Consider the following 16766-nt stretch of genomic DNA (forward strand, 5'->3'; position numbering starts at 1 on the left):
AACTTTCACCAACACAAACACGCACGCTCACTTCAGATCATGGGAGGACGTCAAAAAATCACCACCCATTCTCTGCACTTTAACCGTTAACCTTGGTTCAAACATTTAACATCACACGCACACGCAGTGTATTCAGATAATTAATGAATTCAGATGTCACAATGATCGTTTACATGGATAAGGAGTCCTACTGAATCAATTACTGCCGTTTATATCTAACTAATGATTGTTTTTGTAAAAGTGTAACGTCGAGCCTCAGCAGCTTTCTCACTCTTTATGTGCTACTGTATAAAACCTGGTTTTTGCGCCTGCACTAATTGCTTACGGCCATACCACCCTGAACACCGCCCGATCTCGTCTGATCTCGGAAGCTAAGCAGGGTCCGGGCCTGGTTAGTACTTGGATGGGAGACCGCCTGGGAATACCAGGTGCTGTAAGCTTTTCTTTTTCACTCGAGCTCATGCCTCCGTGGCCTACCGTGGCGTACCGTGACCTGATGTTTACTGCCAACCGCTTTGGAGGATTTAAGCAACATACAAAAACTGACAACGTCTCTCAAAACTATTTTTGTGAAACATGAGGACAGTATAGTGATACTGCCAGCAGGGAGCACCAGAGAGCTGAACCGACAGTTGTACATTTCTTAAACTTTCACCAACACAAACACGCACGCTCACTTCAGATCATGGGAGGACGTCAAAAAAATCACCACCCATTCTCTGACACTTTAACCGTTAACCTTGGTTCAAACATTTAACATCACACGCACACGCAGTGTATTTCAGATAATTAATGAATTCAGATGTCACAATGATCGTTTACATGGATAAGGAGTCCTACTGAATCAATTACTGCCGTTTATATCTAACTAATGATTGTTTTTGTAAGAGTGTAACGTCGAGCCTCAGCAGCTTTCTCACTCCTTATGTGCTACTGTATAAAAACCTGGTTTTGCGCCTGCACTAATTGCTTACGGCCATACCACCCTGAACACGCCCGATCTCGTCTGATCTCGGAAGCTAAGCAGGGTCGGGCCTGGTTAGTACTTGGATGGGAGACCGCCTGGGAATACCAGGTGCTGTAAGCTTTTTCTTTTTCACTCGAGCTCATTGACTCCGTGGCGAACCGTGACCTGATGTTTACTGCCAACCGCTTTGGAGGATTTAAGCAACATACAAAACTGACAACGTCTCTCAAAACTATTTTTGTGAAACATGAGGACAGTATAGTGATACTGCCAGCAGGGAGCACCAGAGAGCTGAACCGACAGTTGTACATTTCTTAAACTTTCCACCAACACAAACACGCACGCTCACTTCAGATCATGGGAGGACGTCAAAAAATCACCACCCATTCTCTGACACTTTAACCGTTAACCTTGGTTCAAACATTAACATCACACGCACACGCAGTGTATTTCAGATAATTAATGAATTCAGATGTCACAATGATCGTTTACATGGATAAGGAGTCCTACTGAATCAATTACTGCCGTTTATATCTAACTAATGATTGTTTTTGTAAAAGTGTAACGTCGAGCCTCAGCAGCTTCCTCACTCTTATGTGCTACTGTATAAAACCTGGTTTTTGCGCCTGCACTAATTGCTTACGGCCATACCACCCTGAACACGCCCGATCTCGTCTGATCTCGGAAGGCTAGCAGGGTCGGGCCTGGTTAGTACTTGGATGGGAGACCGCCTGGGAATACCAGGTGCTGTAAGCTTTTCTTTTTCAAACTCGAGCTCATTGACTCCGTGGCCTACCGTGGCGTACCGTGACCTGATGTTTACTGCCCACCGCTTTGGAGGATTTAAGCAACATACAAAAACTGACAACGTCTCTCAAAACTATTTTTGTGAAACATGAGGACAGTATAGTGATACTGCCAGCAGGGAGCACCAGAGAGCTGAAACCGACAGTTGTACATTTCTTAAACTTTCACCAACACAAACACGCACGCTCACTTCAGATCATGGGAGGACGTCAAAAAAATCACCACCCATTCTCTGACACTTTAACCGTTAACCTTGGTTCAAACATTTAACATCACACGCACACGCAGTGTATTTCAGATAATTAATGAATTCAGATGTCACAATGATCGTTTACATGGATAAGGAGTCCTACTGAATCAATTACTGCCGTTTATATCTACCTAATGATTGTTTTTGTAAAAGTGTAACGTCGAGCCTCAGCAGCTTTCTCACTCCTTATGTGCTACTGTATAAAACCTGGTTTTGGGCCTGCACTAATTGCTTACGGCCATACCACCCTGAACACGCCCGATCTCGTCTGATCTCGGAAGCTAAGCAGGGTCGGGCCTGGTTAGTACTTGGATGGGAGACCGCCTGGGAATACCAGGTGCTGTAAGCTTTTTCTTTTTCAACTCGAGCTCATTGACTCCGTGGCCTACCGTGGCGTACCGTGACCTGATGTTTACTGCCAACCGCTTTGGAGGATTTAAGCAACATACAAAAACTGACAACGTCTCTCAAAAACTATTTTGTGAAACATGAGGACAGTATAGTGATACTGCCAGCAGGGAGCACCAGAGAGCTGAACCGACAGTTGTACATTTCTTAAACTTTCACCAACACAAACACGCACGCTCACTTCAGATCATGGGAGGACGTCAAAAAATCACCACCCATTCTCTGACACTTTAACCGTTAACCTTGGTTCAAACATTTAACATCACACGCACACGCAGTGTATTTCAGATAATTAATGAATTCAGATGTCACAATGATCGTTTACATGGATAAGGAGTCCTACTGAATCAATTACTGCCGTTTATATCTAACTAATGATTGTTTTTGTAAAAGTGTAACGTCGAGCCTCAGCAGCTTTCTCACTCCTTATGTGCTACTGTATAAAACCTGGTTTTGCGCCTGCACTAATTGCTTACGGCCATACCACCCTGAACACGCCCGATCTCGTCTGATCTCGGAAGCTAAGCAGGGTCGGGCCTGGTTAGTACTTGGATGGGAGACCGCCTGGGAATACCAGGTGCTGTAAGCTTTTTCTTTTTCAACTCGAGCTCATTGACTCCGTGGCCTACCGTGGCGTACCGTGACCTGATGTTTACTGCCAACCGCTTTGGAGGATTTAAGCAACATACAAAAACTGACAACGTCTCTCAAAACTATTTTTGTGAAACATGAGGACAGTATAGTGATACTGCCAGCAGGGAGCACCAGAGAGCTGAACCGACAGTTGTACATTTCTTAAACTTTCACCAACACAAACACGCACGCTCACTTCAGATCATGGGAGGACGTCAAAAAATCACCACCCATTCTCTGACACTTTAACCGTTAACCTTGGTTCAAACATTTAACATCACACGCACACGCAGTGTATTTCAGATAATTAATGAATTCAGATGTCACAATGATCGTTTACATGGATAAGGAGTCCTACTGAATCAATTACTGCCGTTTATATCTAACTAATGATTGTTTTTGTAAAAGTGTAACGTCGAGCCTCAGCAGCTTTCTCACTCCTTATGTGCTACTGTATAAAACCTGGTTTTGCGCCTGCACTAATTGCTTACGGCCATACCACCCTGAACACGCCCGATCTCGTCTGATCTCGGAAGCTAAGCAGGGTCGGGCCTGGTTAGTACTTGGATGGGAGACCGCCTGGGAATACCAGGTGCTGTAAGCTTTTCTTTTTCAACTCGAGCTCATTGCCTCCGTGGCCTACCGTGGCGTACCGTGACCTGATGTTTACTGCCAACCGCTTTGGAGGATTTAAGCAACATACAAAAACTGACAACGTCTCTCAAAACTATTTTTGTGAAACATGAGGACAGTATAGTGATACTGCCAGCAGGGAGCACCAGAGAGCTGAACCGACAGTTGTACATTTCTTAAACTTTCACCAACACAAACACGCACGCTCACTTCAGATCATGGGAGGACGTCAAAAAATCACCACCCATTCTCTGACACTTTAAACCGTTAACCTTGGTTCAAACATTTAACATCACACGCACACGCAGTGTATTTCAGATAATTAATGAATTCAGATGTCACAATGATCGTTTACATGGATAAGGAGTCCTACTGAATCAATTACTGCCGTTTATATCTAACTAATGATTGTTTTGTAAAAGTGTAACGTCGAGCCTCAGCAGCTTTCTCACTCCTTATGTGCTACTGTATAAAACCTGGTTTTGCGCCTGCACTAATTGCTTACGGCCATACCACCCTGAACACGCCCGATCTCGTCTGATCTCGGAAGCTAAGCAGGGTCGGGCCTGGTTAGTACTTGGATGGGAGACCGCCTGGGAATACCAGGTGCTGTAAGCTTTTTCTTTTTCAACTCGAGCTCATTGACTCCGTGGCGTACCGTGACCTGATGTTTACTGCCAACCGCTTTGGAGGATTTAAGCAACATACAAAACTGACAACGTCTCTCAAAACTATTTTTGTGAAACATGAGGACAGTATAGTGATACTGCCAGCAGGGAGCACCAGAGAGCTGAACCGACAGTTGTACATTTCTTAAACTTTCACCAACACAAACACGCACGCTCACTTCAGATCATGGGAGGACGTCAAAAAAATCACCACCCATTCTCTGACACTTTAAACCGTTAACCTTGGTTCAAACATTTAACATCACACGCACACGCAGTGTATTTCAGATAATTAATGAATTCAGATGTCACAATGATCGTTTACATGGATAAGGAGTCCTACTGAATCAATTACTGCCGTTTATATCTAACTAATGATTGTTTTGTAAAAGTGTAACGTCGAGCCTCAGCAGCTTTCTCACTCCTTATGTGCTACTGTATAAAACCTGGTTTGCGCCTGCACTAATTGCTTACGGCCATACCACCCTGACGCCCCCTACAGTGTCGGAGTACGTAGTGTTTTTGAACAGCCGCATGGTGAATTGTTTGTTCTGGTGGAGAGAGTTTGTTGGAGTATTGCTATCTGGTCTTACAACCTAGTTATTTTGTGTTTTTTTCGTCCCCCGCAGTCATAGACTGTTGGGGGATCGCCCTGAGTTTATATTTATATATATTTTTCCAGTTTTTTTGTTCCTTGTGCTACTGTGGAGGCGAGAACGATCCGGGGCTTAGCTTCGGCGAAGCCACGGGTGAAATGAGGGCCGGCGGGCGGCGAGCTGGAGGGACGGAGAATGGTGCAGGATGTGAGGTGGAGGAGGACGGAATGAAAAAGGGAGAAGTTGGCGGGTTGCGAGGAGGAAGGAGTGCTGCGGAGGAGTCGGGAGGAGAAAGGAGAGAAGGAGGGAGCGGGGGAGATGGCAACGGCAAGACGGCTGGAGGCGGGCAAGAGCAGGTTGGCTGGTGGAGAAACAGCGGACGGGTTAAAAAAGACAGAGCGCAAGTATGAGAGGAGGCCTCACGGTTAGCGTGGAGCAGTGCGGGGATGTTATACCCATTGGAGAACTAATGAAGGCTATGGCGGTTGTGTGCGGAGAGATAAGGGCTTGTAGGGTGCTGGCCCTCGGGAAGCTGGAGTGACGGTGTGTGGAGGAGAGGGGGAAGGACCGTCTACTGGATCGGCTTTAAGGTACACAATACCAGGATAATTGCCAGAGGAAACTATGCATGACGAGCTGGTGGTTTCCTTTCTCACCCTGCCAGCATACATATCGGACGAGGAAATCCTGGAGAGACTAAGAGGGTGGGGAGTCCGGGCGATTTCGTCCATTAAGAGGAGGATGTGGCCGGGCACCACATAGCGGACGGAACAAGGATTGTACGGGTGAAATTTAATGAGCTCGTGCAATCCTTGCCGTATTCCACTAGATTCAACACGGCCACGGGTGTTGAATACTTTAGAGTTATCCACGACCGACAGATGAAGGTATGTAGGAACTGTATGCAGCCTGGCCATATCCTGCGCGAGTGCCCGGATTTCACCTGCCACAATTGCGGATGCCAGGGCCACTACGCCCGGGAGTGTGCCACAGGGGTGGTAAAGTGTCTGACGTGCCGGAGGAGGGAGAGGGACTGCATATGCCCGGTGGCGGTGGAGGCGGAGGGGGACGGCGGCGAGCTGGATGGTGGCGCACCGGGGGCGCAGGACGACGGTGGTGGTGAGGACGAGGAGGAGGGCATGGGCGCGAGCCATGGACCGGGACGGTGCCTCCTGGTGGGGGCGGAATTCCCCACGTTGCTGGAGGAGGAGCTCACCTCGGGCCAGCCTGCGGACTTCCGGACCTGAGGGGAGAGCTGAGCTTTGAGGGCCTGCCGCGGGCGGCAGGGAGGACAGTGAGCGTGAGAGGCAGCAGGTTGAGAAAAACAGGAAGGGTTCAGAATGTTTGGGAGGATGGAACGGGGCTTAACTTGCAATTTCAATGACTTGGGGCAATGAGGAGGTGGGGAGAGTGGGGATTTTGTTGTTGAACACTGTGAGGGAGGGAGGCTCGTGGGAGTGACATTGGACTTGGAGGAGCTTAGGGAGGCTAACAAAAAAGGGCTGTCTGCCAGGCAAAACGGACGGAGTGGGAAGAAGAATAAGAATTGTTAATTTTTTTGATGAGGTATTGTGCTAGCTGGCTCTTTTTCGTTGGTTTTCCTTATTTATTTTTTATTATTTATGGCTTTGGTTATTTTTTCCCTGAATGCGAACGGTATGAGAACTGAATATAAAAGAAATGCCATATTGGACATAAGAGCTGATATTTTGTGTTTACAGGAAACTAGGTGGGATGACAACCTACTGAATAGGAGTAGAAAGCAGTGGAAAGGCCAGATTTATTTTTCTGAAGGGACTCCCAGGGCCAGGGGAGTGGCAATATGTTTTAATAGTGCTAAAATAACGGGGATTAATTTAGTTCATAGAGATTTAGAGGGGAGGTTGTTAGTTGTTGATTGTGTTTATGAGGGGAGGGAACTTAGAATATTAATTTACATGCACCCAATGGGGAGAAGGAGAGGAGGTTTTTTTGGCTGGTTTAAATGTGTGGTGCAACCCTAACTGTATGATTGTGGGGGATTTTAATGTTATTTTGACTCGGTCTGATTTATCGAGTAACAATACGTTTAAAGGGGACAGCACTAGGCAAACCCTTAGGGACTTGATGGAGAACTATCAATTGGTAGACATATGGAGAGTCCTACACCCGTGGGAAAAGGTTTTTTCAAGGAGGCAACTTGTTGCTAATACTCTGAAACAGAGTAGGATTGACTTTGTGTTGGTACAAAGTGGTAATGTTAAATTAATTAAGAGTGTGGAATACATCAATAACACCTGGAGTGACCACGCGGGGATTAGGTTAGAGGGTGGGAGGGAGGGGAGGGAGTGTCAACCAGAGGCCTTGGTGCTTTAATGCCAGCTTTTGGGAGATGCTGTGTTTATGAAGAGCATGGGTTTTTTTTTGAAGAGAACGATGGATGAATGGAATGATGATGCGAATATGAGTGTGTGGTGGGAGAGTGTGAAAATAAGAATTAAAAACAAATGTGTCAGGTATGGTATAGAAAAAAGGAAAAGGGAAAATGCAGAGGAGGTTCATTTGAGAAAACAACTAAATGAGGAAATTAAACTGTTAGATGAGGAGGGTATATATGTACGGAAAAATATGTGGATTTAAAAGAAAAATTGAGTGCCTTAGAGGTAGCGAAGTGTAGAGGGGCTGCTATTAGAAGCAGGATACAATATATGTACGAAGGGGAAAGGAGCACAGCCTTTTTCCTGGTTTGGAAAAACAAAAAACAAAATAAAACGGAGATAAAGGAGGTATTAGATAATGGTGGTCAAATAATAACTGATAAGGAAGAGATATTAAAAGTAGTTAGGGATTATATGAGTGTTTATTTAAAAAAGATGCATGTGATGAGGATAGTGTGGGAGAGGCCTTAGAGGCACTGGAGAGGACTTTAAGTAGGGAGGATAGTGCTTGGTGCGATTGTGAATTTTCTGTGCAAGAGATTTATAGTGCTATTGATGGACTAAACAAGAATAAGAGCCCGGGGAGTGATGGTCTGACAGCCGAGTTTACGTCGGCTTTAAGGGAATTCTGGCTCCGGTGGTTGAAAAACTCTGCAAGTATGTGGAGAAAACAGGCTGGCTCCCGGAGAGTATGGGATTAGGCATAATTACGATTTTTTATAAAAATAAGGGTGATAACAAAAATCTTGATAACTATAGGCCAATCAGCCTACTCAACACTGACTATAAAGTATTGCCAAGATACTTGCGAATAGAATGAGGGAGGTAATAGGCTCAGTAATAGGTCCAACTCAAGCGTATAGCATTCCGGGGAGGGACATTGGGGATTCGATATTAACAATAAAACAGGTAGTTAGAGATATGGAAGGGGAGGGAGGATTGTGGCTGGGGATTGATTTAAACAAAGCGTTTGATAGGGTGGATCAGGATTTCTTGGGGAGGGTACTGGAGAAACTTGGATTTGGGACTAAATTAAGGGGGTGGGTGGGATTGCTCTATGGGGGGGCTAAGAGTAAAATTAAGTGTAACGGTGCTCTGACTGACTCTTTTGATGTCAAGAGGTCAGTGAGGCAGGGCTGCCCAATGTCAGCACTGCTCTATAGCATGGTGGCGGAGCCGTTGGCGGCTTTAATTTTGAATGACAAAAGAGTGTGTGGAATAGGTAAGGGAAAAAATTAGTTTAATGCAGTATGCGGATGATATTAATGTAATGGTAAAAAGTGAGAGTGATGTGGATATAGTGTTGAAACATATAGAAACGTATGAGAGAGCTTCAGGAGCAAAAATTAATATGGAGAAATCTGAAATAATGGGGATGGGTAGGAACAAAGACCTAGATAACAAATGGGGATTCAAAGTAGTGGAGAATCAAAGAAAAGTGCTCGGAGTGTATGTTGGTAGTGATGAGAATGAATGCGATGATTTGACGTGGAAGGATGTTATTGGGCGTATGCAAAAGACCCTGAGTATGTGGAGGGCTAGGGGTCTGCTGTTGAGGGGAAGGGTGGCCGTCACCAATGCTCTAGTGTTGTCGCAGGTGAATCATGCCTTGAGCACTTGTGCGCTTCCGACTTGGGCTGAGCAGAAGATTGCCAAAGTCGTTAGAGACTTTATTTGGAGGAGCAAAGCAGCCAGTATAGCGCATAGAACGCTGATAAGGGTCAATGATCAGGGTGGGCTAGGATTGATGGACGTACTCGCAAAAAGAACTGCGTTACGAACTAAATTGATAGGCAAATTTAGGGATGCAAGTCGGGAGGCGGCCTGGAAGGGCCACTTCAGCCAGTGGCTGAGCACATTTGGTCTCTTAAGTGATGACAATTTGTTGCAGACGCAGAACGCAGCGGCATATGCACATCTGCCGCGGTTCTTCCAGGAGGTGCTCAACGCGTGGTTCCTGCTGTTTGATAAGACTACACTCGTATGCGAGTCAAGAGCGTCTGTGATGAGGCTACCTTTCCTCTCCAGCCCATATTTAAACAGGGGGGCGGAGGGGTCATCAAGAGCGTGGCTCTTGAGAGGGCGGGGCTGAAGCGGGTGGGAGATCTAGTGGACAGGGGAGGGAGATGGGATAAAGAAAGAGTGATTAGGATAATGAGAGAGAAGGGAATAACATATAGGAGGGGAGTGATTGTGAAAGTGTTGGAGAGAGTGGAAGAGTGTGTGATGAGTGAATGGGGGGACGGGTTTAGAAATAAGGGGAGGGTTGGGCAGGATGATGGGGTGGGAATCTTCCTGTGCCTGGGGGGGAGACACACGCCATTACTGATGTCAAGACAAAGATTTGGTATAAGCATGCATTGACACATAGAGTGCAAAAACCCACATGTGAGAGTAAATGGGCAGACACATATCCGGACATTACACCCAACATTTTGTGGAAGTACATTAACATACCGCACACACCGCATGCAATATTTGATCTTGATTTCAAGATAAGGCACAGGAGGATTTTCACATGCATCATCCTGCACCAAATGCACAGGGGAGTGTATGGGAGGACGTGTATGGTGTGTGAAAGTGGGGATGAAGACGTGAATCACATTTTTGTGTATTGTTGCGAGCTAGTGGAGTTCTGGGGAAAAATCAAGGGGCTGCTGGGAGGGTGCAGTGTGGGAGACTGCTGGGTGGAACGGGGGTGGGAATTGTCTGTACTCTTGGGAGTGAGTAGGAAATATAAAAATTGGAAAATGATCAATATGATCTTTGGATTCGCAAGGAGGGCGATTTTTAACAGACGCAATTTTGCGCTGTATGAAAGGAGAAAGTTGGATGCATGGAGGCTGTTTGTGAATGAATGGAAAAGACACTTACGAATGCTGTATGTTGTGGACGAGGCTTTGTTTGTGAGTATGTTTGTAGAGAGCGCGGGAGTATGTGGTGTGAATGAGAATGGAATTGTATGGATGACTGAGCAGGGCACCGTTTGGGGTTGATTTGGGTGGTTTAAAGGGGGTGGCTTATTTTTGGAGGTGGGAGAGTGGGGGGTTTTTTGTGGGATTTTGGTTTTGTGTGTTTTTTTCGAATGAGGGGTGTTTAATTTTGTGGGTAAATGTCGAGGCTAAAAGATTCTGTGTTTGGCTGTTCGGTTTGTGCTTTGGGATTGAGGGGCGGTTTAATTTCGAGGGTAAGTGTATTCGGGAAAAGATACTGCTTTTGCTGTGTTGTTCTTATTTTAATTTAAAAGAGAAAGTGTGTTTAGCTAATTGTTTGTGCGGTTTCTGAGGGTGGTTTATTTTGTGGGACTGTTTTTCATTTACTTTTATTTGATATACGTATAAATGAATGTGTAATTGTATAAAATTGAATATATTTTTGATAATAAAAAAGATTAAAAAAAACACGCCCGATCTCGTCTGATCTCGGAAGCTAAGCAGGGTCGGGCCTGGTTAGTACTTGGTTGGGAGACCGCCTGGGAATACCAGGTGCTGTAAGCTTTTTCTTTTTCAACTCGAGCTCATTGCCTCCGTGGCCTACCGTGGCGTACCGTGACCTGATGTTTACTGCCAACCGCTTTGGAGGATTTAAGCAACATACATAAACTGACAACGTCTCTCAAAACTATTTTTGTGAAACATGAGGACAGTATAGTGATACTGCCAGCAGGGAGCACCAGAGAGCTGAAACGACAGTTGTACATTTCTTAAACTTTCACCAACACAAACACGCACGCTCACTTCAGATCATGGGAGGACGTCAAAAAATCACCACCCATTCTCTGACACTTTAACCGTTAACCTTGGTTCAAACATTTAACATCACACGCACACGCAGTGTATTTCAGATAATTAATGAATTCAGATGTCACAATGATCGTTTACATGGATAAGGAGTCCTACTGAATCAATTACTGCCGTTTATATCTAACTAATGATTGTTTTTGTAAAAGTGTAACGTCGAGCCTCAGCAGCTTTCACACTCCTTATGTGCTACTGTATAAAACCTGGTTTTGCGCCTGCACTAATTGCTTACGGCCATACCACCCTGAACACGCCCGATCTCGTCTGATCTCGGAAGCTAAGCAGGGTCGGGCCTGGTTAGTACTTGGATGGGAGACCGCCTGGGAATACCAGGTGCGGTAAGCTTTTTCTTTTTCAACTCGAGCTCATTGACTCCGTGGCCTACCGTGGCGTACCGTGACCTGATGTTTACTGCCAACCGCTTTGGAGGATTTAAGCAACATACATAAACTGACAACGTCTCTCAAAACTATTTTTGTGAAACATGAGGACAGTATAGTGATACTGCCAGCAGGGAGCACCAGAGAGCTGAAACGACAGTTGTACATTTCTTAAACTTTCACCAACACAAACACGCACGCTCACTTCAGATCATGGGAGGACGTCAAAAAATCACCACCCATTCTCTGACACTTTAACCGTTAACCTTGGTTCAAACATTTAACATCACACGCACACGCAGTGTATTTCAGATAATTAATGAATTCAGATGTCACAATGATCGTTTACATGGATAAGGAGTCCTACTGAATCAATTACTGCCGTTTATATCTAACTAATGATTGTTTTTGTAAAAGTGTAACGTCGAGCCTCAGCAGCTTTCACACTCCTTATGTGCTACTGTATAAAACCTGGTTTTGCGCCTGCACTAATTGCTTACGGCCATACCACCCTGAACACGCCCGATCTCGTCTGATCTCGGAAGCTAAGCAGGGTCGGGCCTGGTTAGTACTTGGATGGGAGACCGCCTGGGAATACCAGGTGCTGTAAGCTTTTTCTTTTTCAACTCGAGCTCATTGACTCCGTGGCCTACCGTGGCGTACCGTGACCTGATGTTTACTGCCAACCGCTTTGGAGGATTTAAGCAACATACAAAAACTGACAACGTCTCTCAAAACTATTTTTGTGAAACATGAGGACAGTATAGTGATACTGCCAGCAGGGAGCACCAGAGAGCTGAACCGACAGTTGTACATTTCTTAAACTTTCACCAACACAAACACGCACGCTCACTTCAGATCATGGGAGGACGTCAAAAAATCACCACCCATTCTCTGACACTTTAACCGTTAACCTTGGTTCAAACATTTAACATCACACGCACACGCAGTGTATTTCAGATAATTAATGAATTCAGATGTCACAATGATCGTTTACATGGATAAGGAGTCCTACTGAATCAATTACTGCCGTTTATATCTAACTAATGATTGTTTTTGTAAAAGTGTAACGTCGAGCCTCAGCAGCTTTCTACACTCCTTATGTGCTACTGTATAAAACCTGGTTTTGCGCCTGCACTAATTGCTTACGGCCATACCACCCTGAACATGCCCGATCTCGTCTGATCTCGGAAGCTAAGCAGGGTCGGGCCTGGTTAGTACTTGGATGGGAGACCGCCTGGGAATACCAGGTGCTGTAAGCTTTTTCTTTTTCAACTCGAGCTCATTGACTCCGTGGCCTACCGTGGCGTACCGTGACCTGATGTTTACTGCCAACCGCTTTGGAGGATTTAAGCAACATACAAAAACTGACAACGTCTCTCAAAACTATTTTTGTGAAACATGAGGACAGTATAGTGATACTGCCAGCAGGGAGCACCAGAGAGCTGAACCGACAGTTGTACATTTCTTAAACTTTCACCAACACAAACACGCACGCTCACTTCAGATCATGGGAGGACGTCAAAAAATCACCACCCATTCTCTGACACTTTAACCGTTAACCTTGGTTCAAACATTTAACATCACACGCACACGCAGTGTATTTCAGATAATTAATGAATTCAGATGTCACAATGATCGTTTACATGGATAAGGAGTCCTACTGAATCAATTACTGCCGTTTATATCTAACTAATGATTGTTTTTGTAAGAGTGGAACGTCGAGCCTCAGCAGCTTTCTCACTCCTTATGTGCTACTGTATAAAACCTGGTTTTGCGCCTGCACTAATTGCTTACGGCCATACCACCCTGAACACGCCCGATCTCGTCTGATCTCGGAAGCTAAGCAGGGTCGGGCCTGGTTAGTACTTGGTTGGGAGACCTCCTCAGAAGCCCAGGTTGCTGTAAGTAGTGACGGGTGTCACCAAAAGAAAAAAAAAACACGCCCGATCTCGTCTGATCTCGGAAGCTAAGCAGGGTCGGGCCTGGTTAGTACTTGGATGGGAGACCGCCTGGGAATACCAGGTGCTGTAAGCTTTTTCTTTTTCAACTCGAGCTCATTGACTCCGTGGCCTACCGTGGCGTACCGTGACCTGATGTTTACTGCCAACCGCTTTGGAGGATTTAAGCAACATACAAAAACTGACAACGTCTCTCAAAACTATTTTTGTGAAACATGAGGACAGTATAGTGATACTGCCAGCAGGGAGCACCAGAGAGCTGAACCGACAGTTGTACATTTCTTAAACTTTCACCAACACAAACACGCACGCTCACTTCAGATCATGGGAGGACGTCAAAAAATCACCACCCATTCTCTGACACTTTAACCGTTAACCTTGGTTCAAACATTTAACATCACACGCACACGCAGTGTATTTCAGATAATTAATGAATTCAGATGTCACAATGATCGTTTACATGGATAAGGAGTCCTACTGAATCAATTACTGCCGTTTATATCTAACTAATGATTGTTTTTGTAAAAGTGTAACGTCGAGCCTCAGCAGCTTTCTCACTCCTTATGTGCTACTGTATGAAACCTGGTTTTGCGCCTGCACTAATTGCTTACGGCCATACAACCCTGAACACGCCCGATCTCGTCTGATCTCGGAAGCTAAGCAGGGTCGGGCCTGGTTAGTACTTGGTTGGGAGACCGCCTGGGAATACCAGGTGCTGTAAGCTTATTCTTTTTCAACTCGAGCTCATTGCCTCCGTGGCCTACCGTGGCGTACCGTGACCTGATGTTTACTGCCAACCGCTTTGGAGGATTTAAGCAACATACAAAAACTGACAACGTCTCTCAAAACTATTTTTGTGAAACATGAGGACAGTATAGTGATACTGCCAGCAGGGAGCACCAGAGAGCTGAAACGACAGTTGTACATTTCTTAAACTTTCACCAACACAAACACGCACGCTCACTTCAGATCATGGGAGGACGTCAAAAAATCACCACCCATTCTCTGACACTTTAACCGTTAACCTTGGTTCAAACATTTAACATCACACGCACACGCAGTGTATTTCAGATAATTAATGAATTCAGATGTCACAATGATCGTTTACATGGATAAGGAGTCCTACTGAATCAATTACTGCCGTTTATATCTAACTAATGATTGTTTTTGTAAAAGTGTAACGTCGAGCCTCAGCAGCTTTCACACTCCTTATGTGCTACTGTATAAAACCTGGTTTTGCGCCTGCACTAATTGCTTACGGCCATACCACCCTGAACACGCCCGATCTCGTCTGATCTCGGAAGCTAAGCAGGGTCGGGCCTGGTTAGTACTTGGATGGGAGACCGCCTGGGAATACCAGGTGCTGTAAGCTTTTTCTTTTTCAACTCGAGCTCATTGACTCCGTGGCCTACCGTGGCGTACCGTGACCTGGGGCCTCATGTACTAAGACTTGCGTGGATTTCATACTGAAACTTGGCGTACGCCAAAACCCAGAAACTGTCTTACGCACAAATAAATTCAGATGTATCAAAGTGTGCGAACGCATGGATCCAAGCACGTTTCTTTTGTACATCTCGATCAACGTGGAATTGAGCGCACATGCCGAGGTGCCAAACTCCTCCCTGTCCACGCCCTCATTTAAATATGCAATTTCATTTAAATAGGCCTCTGGACCTGAGATTCACCTCTTAATCCGATCACCTGGCACCATGAACAGAGGCAAAAAACCAAACTTCACGGAGTCTGAGCTCGAGATTTTGCTCCACGAGGTAGAAATGCGCAAGCATATGCTATTGGAACCCTGTCAACAGGGATAAATGCAAAACAAAAGAGAAGTTAGTGGGAGTGTGTTTGCGAGGCCGTCAATGCAGTGGGGTCTCAGCAGCGCACACACTCTGAAATTAAAAAAAAGTGGTCAGACCTCAAGGTGGAGGTGAAGCGGAGGGTTTCTGCCCACCGCCGAAGCGTGACCGCAACAGGTGGGGGGACGGGAGTGGGGGAACTCTCCCCCTTCGATTTGAGAGTGGCCGCTTTGATCGATGACACGGCTCTCACCGGAGTGGTGGGAGGGAAGGGGACGCCGATCATCCCCAAGGTAAATATGCTGAAGTCATAAATGATGTAATTATACTGGTCATACAATTGGCTGCTTGCAATACACAAGTCGAGCGTAAAGATGCCAGGATATTAAAGACTTTGACTCGTGTTTATTAACTTAATTTTTTTATTTTTGAATAGACAAGCAAGGAGAGGGCACGGATTGCTCCGTCGGCCCCGGCGTCTCCTCCGTCGGCCCCGGCGTCTCCAGCGCCCTTCATCCATTGCGCATGCTTTTATAGCCACCCATATAATTGCAAGGTGTGTTAATTGTTCATTAGTGTGTCTCTGATGTGCAAATCACTCTGAGTCATTGTTTTCACCTTTTTTCCCAGTTTCCCAGCGTCACCTCTAAGTGTCGCCAAAGGAACAATAGCTGTAGAAACGTGCGTACGACAGCTCTGGAGCTGGCGTGGGGACCGCACATTTTTACGGTCATTTCACGTTTTGTACATCTGAACGTGAGCGTGGAAAAGGACGTACGCCACGTTTTTGTGCGTACGCAACCTTAGTACATGAGGCCCCTGATGTTTACTGCCAACCGCTTTGGAGGATTTAAGCAACATACAAAAACTGACAACGTCTCTCAAAACTATTTTTGTGAAACATGAGGACAGTATAGTGATACTGCCAGCAGGGAGCACCAGAGAGCTGAACCGACAGTTGTACATTTCTTAAACTTTCACCAACACAAACACGCACGCTCACTTCAGATCATGGGAGGACGTCAAAAAATCACCACCCATTCTCTGACACTTTAACCGTTAACCTTGGTTCAAACATTTAACATCACACGCACACGCAGTGTATTTCAGATAATTAATGAATTCAGATGTCACAATGATCGTTTACATGGATAAGGAGTCCTACTGAATCAATTACTGCCGTTTATATCTAACTAATGATTGTTTTTGTAAAAGTGTAACGTCGAGCCTCAGCAGCTTTCTCACTCCTTATGTGCTACTGTATAAAACCTGGTTTTGCGCCTGCACTAATTGTTTACGGCCATACCACCCTGAACACGCCCGATCTCGTCTGATCTTGGAAGCTAAGCAGGGTCGGGCCTGGTTAGTACTTGGATGGGAGACCGCCTGGGAATACCAGGTGCTGTAAGCTTTTTCTTTTTCAACTCGAGCTCATTGCCTCCGT

At 45.5% G+C, this 16766-nt stretch overlaps 14 non-coding genes across 14 annotated transcripts; all 14 read left to right on the forward strand.

Annotated features, from left to right (window-relative positions):
- Positions 1-319: 319 nt before the first annotated feature.
- LOC130395064 (5S ribosomal RNA) lies at positions 320-440 on the forward strand. The gene has a single exon (XR_008898163.1). It is a non-coding gene; the product is annotated as a 5S ribosomal RNA (ribosomal RNA).
- A 528-nt stretch (positions 441-968) lies between these two features.
- On the forward strand, positions 969-1087 carry LOC130397197 (5S ribosomal RNA). The gene has a single exon (XR_008899796.1). It is a non-coding gene; the product is annotated as a 5S ribosomal RNA (ribosomal RNA).
- Positions 1088-1604: 517 nt separating this feature from the next.
- On the forward strand, positions 1605-1723 carry LOC130394685 (5S ribosomal RNA). Its single transcript, XR_008897819.1, has one exon. It is a non-coding gene; the product is annotated as a 5S ribosomal RNA (ribosomal RNA).
- A 531-nt stretch (positions 1724-2254) lies between these two features.
- On the forward strand, positions 2255-2373 carry LOC130397198 (5S ribosomal RNA). The gene has a single exon (XR_008899797.1). It is a non-coding gene; the product is annotated as a 5S ribosomal RNA (ribosomal RNA).
- Positions 2374-2902: 529 nt separating this feature from the next.
- LOC130397199 (5S ribosomal RNA) lies at positions 2903-3021 on the forward strand. The gene has a single exon (XR_008899798.1). It is a non-coding gene; the product is annotated as a 5S ribosomal RNA (ribosomal RNA).
- Positions 3022-3550: 529 nt separating this feature from the next.
- On the forward strand, positions 3551-3669 carry LOC130397200 (5S ribosomal RNA). The gene has a single exon (XR_008899799.1). It is a non-coding gene; the product is annotated as a 5S ribosomal RNA (ribosomal RNA).
- Positions 3670-4197: 528 nt separating this feature from the next.
- Positions 4198-4316, forward strand: LOC130397201 (5S ribosomal RNA). Its single transcript, XR_008899800.1, has one exon. It is a non-coding gene; the product is annotated as a 5S ribosomal RNA (ribosomal RNA).
- Positions 4317-11405: 7089 nt separating this feature from the next.
- Positions 11406-11524, forward strand: LOC130400356 (5S ribosomal RNA). Its single transcript, XR_008902835.1, has one exon. It is a non-coding gene; the product is annotated as a 5S ribosomal RNA (ribosomal RNA).
- Positions 11525-12053: 529 nt separating this feature from the next.
- LOC130397202 (5S ribosomal RNA) lies at positions 12054-12172 on the forward strand. The gene has a single exon (XR_008899801.1). It is a non-coding gene; the product is annotated as a 5S ribosomal RNA (ribosomal RNA).
- A 530-nt stretch (positions 12173-12702) lies between these two features.
- Positions 12703-12821, forward strand: LOC130399865 (5S ribosomal RNA). The gene has a single exon (XR_008902360.1). It is a non-coding gene; the product is annotated as a 5S ribosomal RNA (ribosomal RNA).
- A 529-nt stretch (positions 12822-13350) lies between these two features.
- LOC130394611 (5S ribosomal RNA) lies at positions 13351-13470 on the forward strand. The gene has a single exon (XR_008897752.1). It is a non-coding gene; the product is annotated as a 5S ribosomal RNA (ribosomal RNA).
- A 655-nt stretch (positions 13471-14125) lies between these two features.
- Positions 14126-14244, forward strand: LOC130394025 (5S ribosomal RNA). Its single transcript, XR_008897224.1, has one exon. It is a non-coding gene; the product is annotated as a 5S ribosomal RNA (ribosomal RNA).
- A 529-nt stretch (positions 14245-14773) lies between these two features.
- On the forward strand, positions 14774-14892 carry LOC130397203 (5S ribosomal RNA). The gene has a single exon (XR_008899802.1). It is a non-coding gene; the product is annotated as a 5S ribosomal RNA (ribosomal RNA).
- A 1722-nt stretch (positions 14893-16614) lies between these two features.
- Positions 16615-16733, forward strand: LOC130400663 (5S ribosomal RNA). Its single transcript, XR_008903141.1, has one exon. It is a non-coding gene; the product is annotated as a 5S ribosomal RNA (ribosomal RNA).
- Positions 16734-16766: the final 33 nt, after the last annotated feature.

Source organism: Gadus chalcogrammus, chromosome 12, assembly GCF_026213295.1.
Source record: "Gadus chalcogrammus isolate NIFS_2021 chromosome 12, NIFS_Gcha_1.0, whole genome shotgun sequence".
NCBI classification, from domain to species: domain Eukaryota; kingdom Metazoa; phylum Chordata; class Actinopteri; order Gadiformes; family Gadidae; genus Gadus; species Gadus chalcogrammus.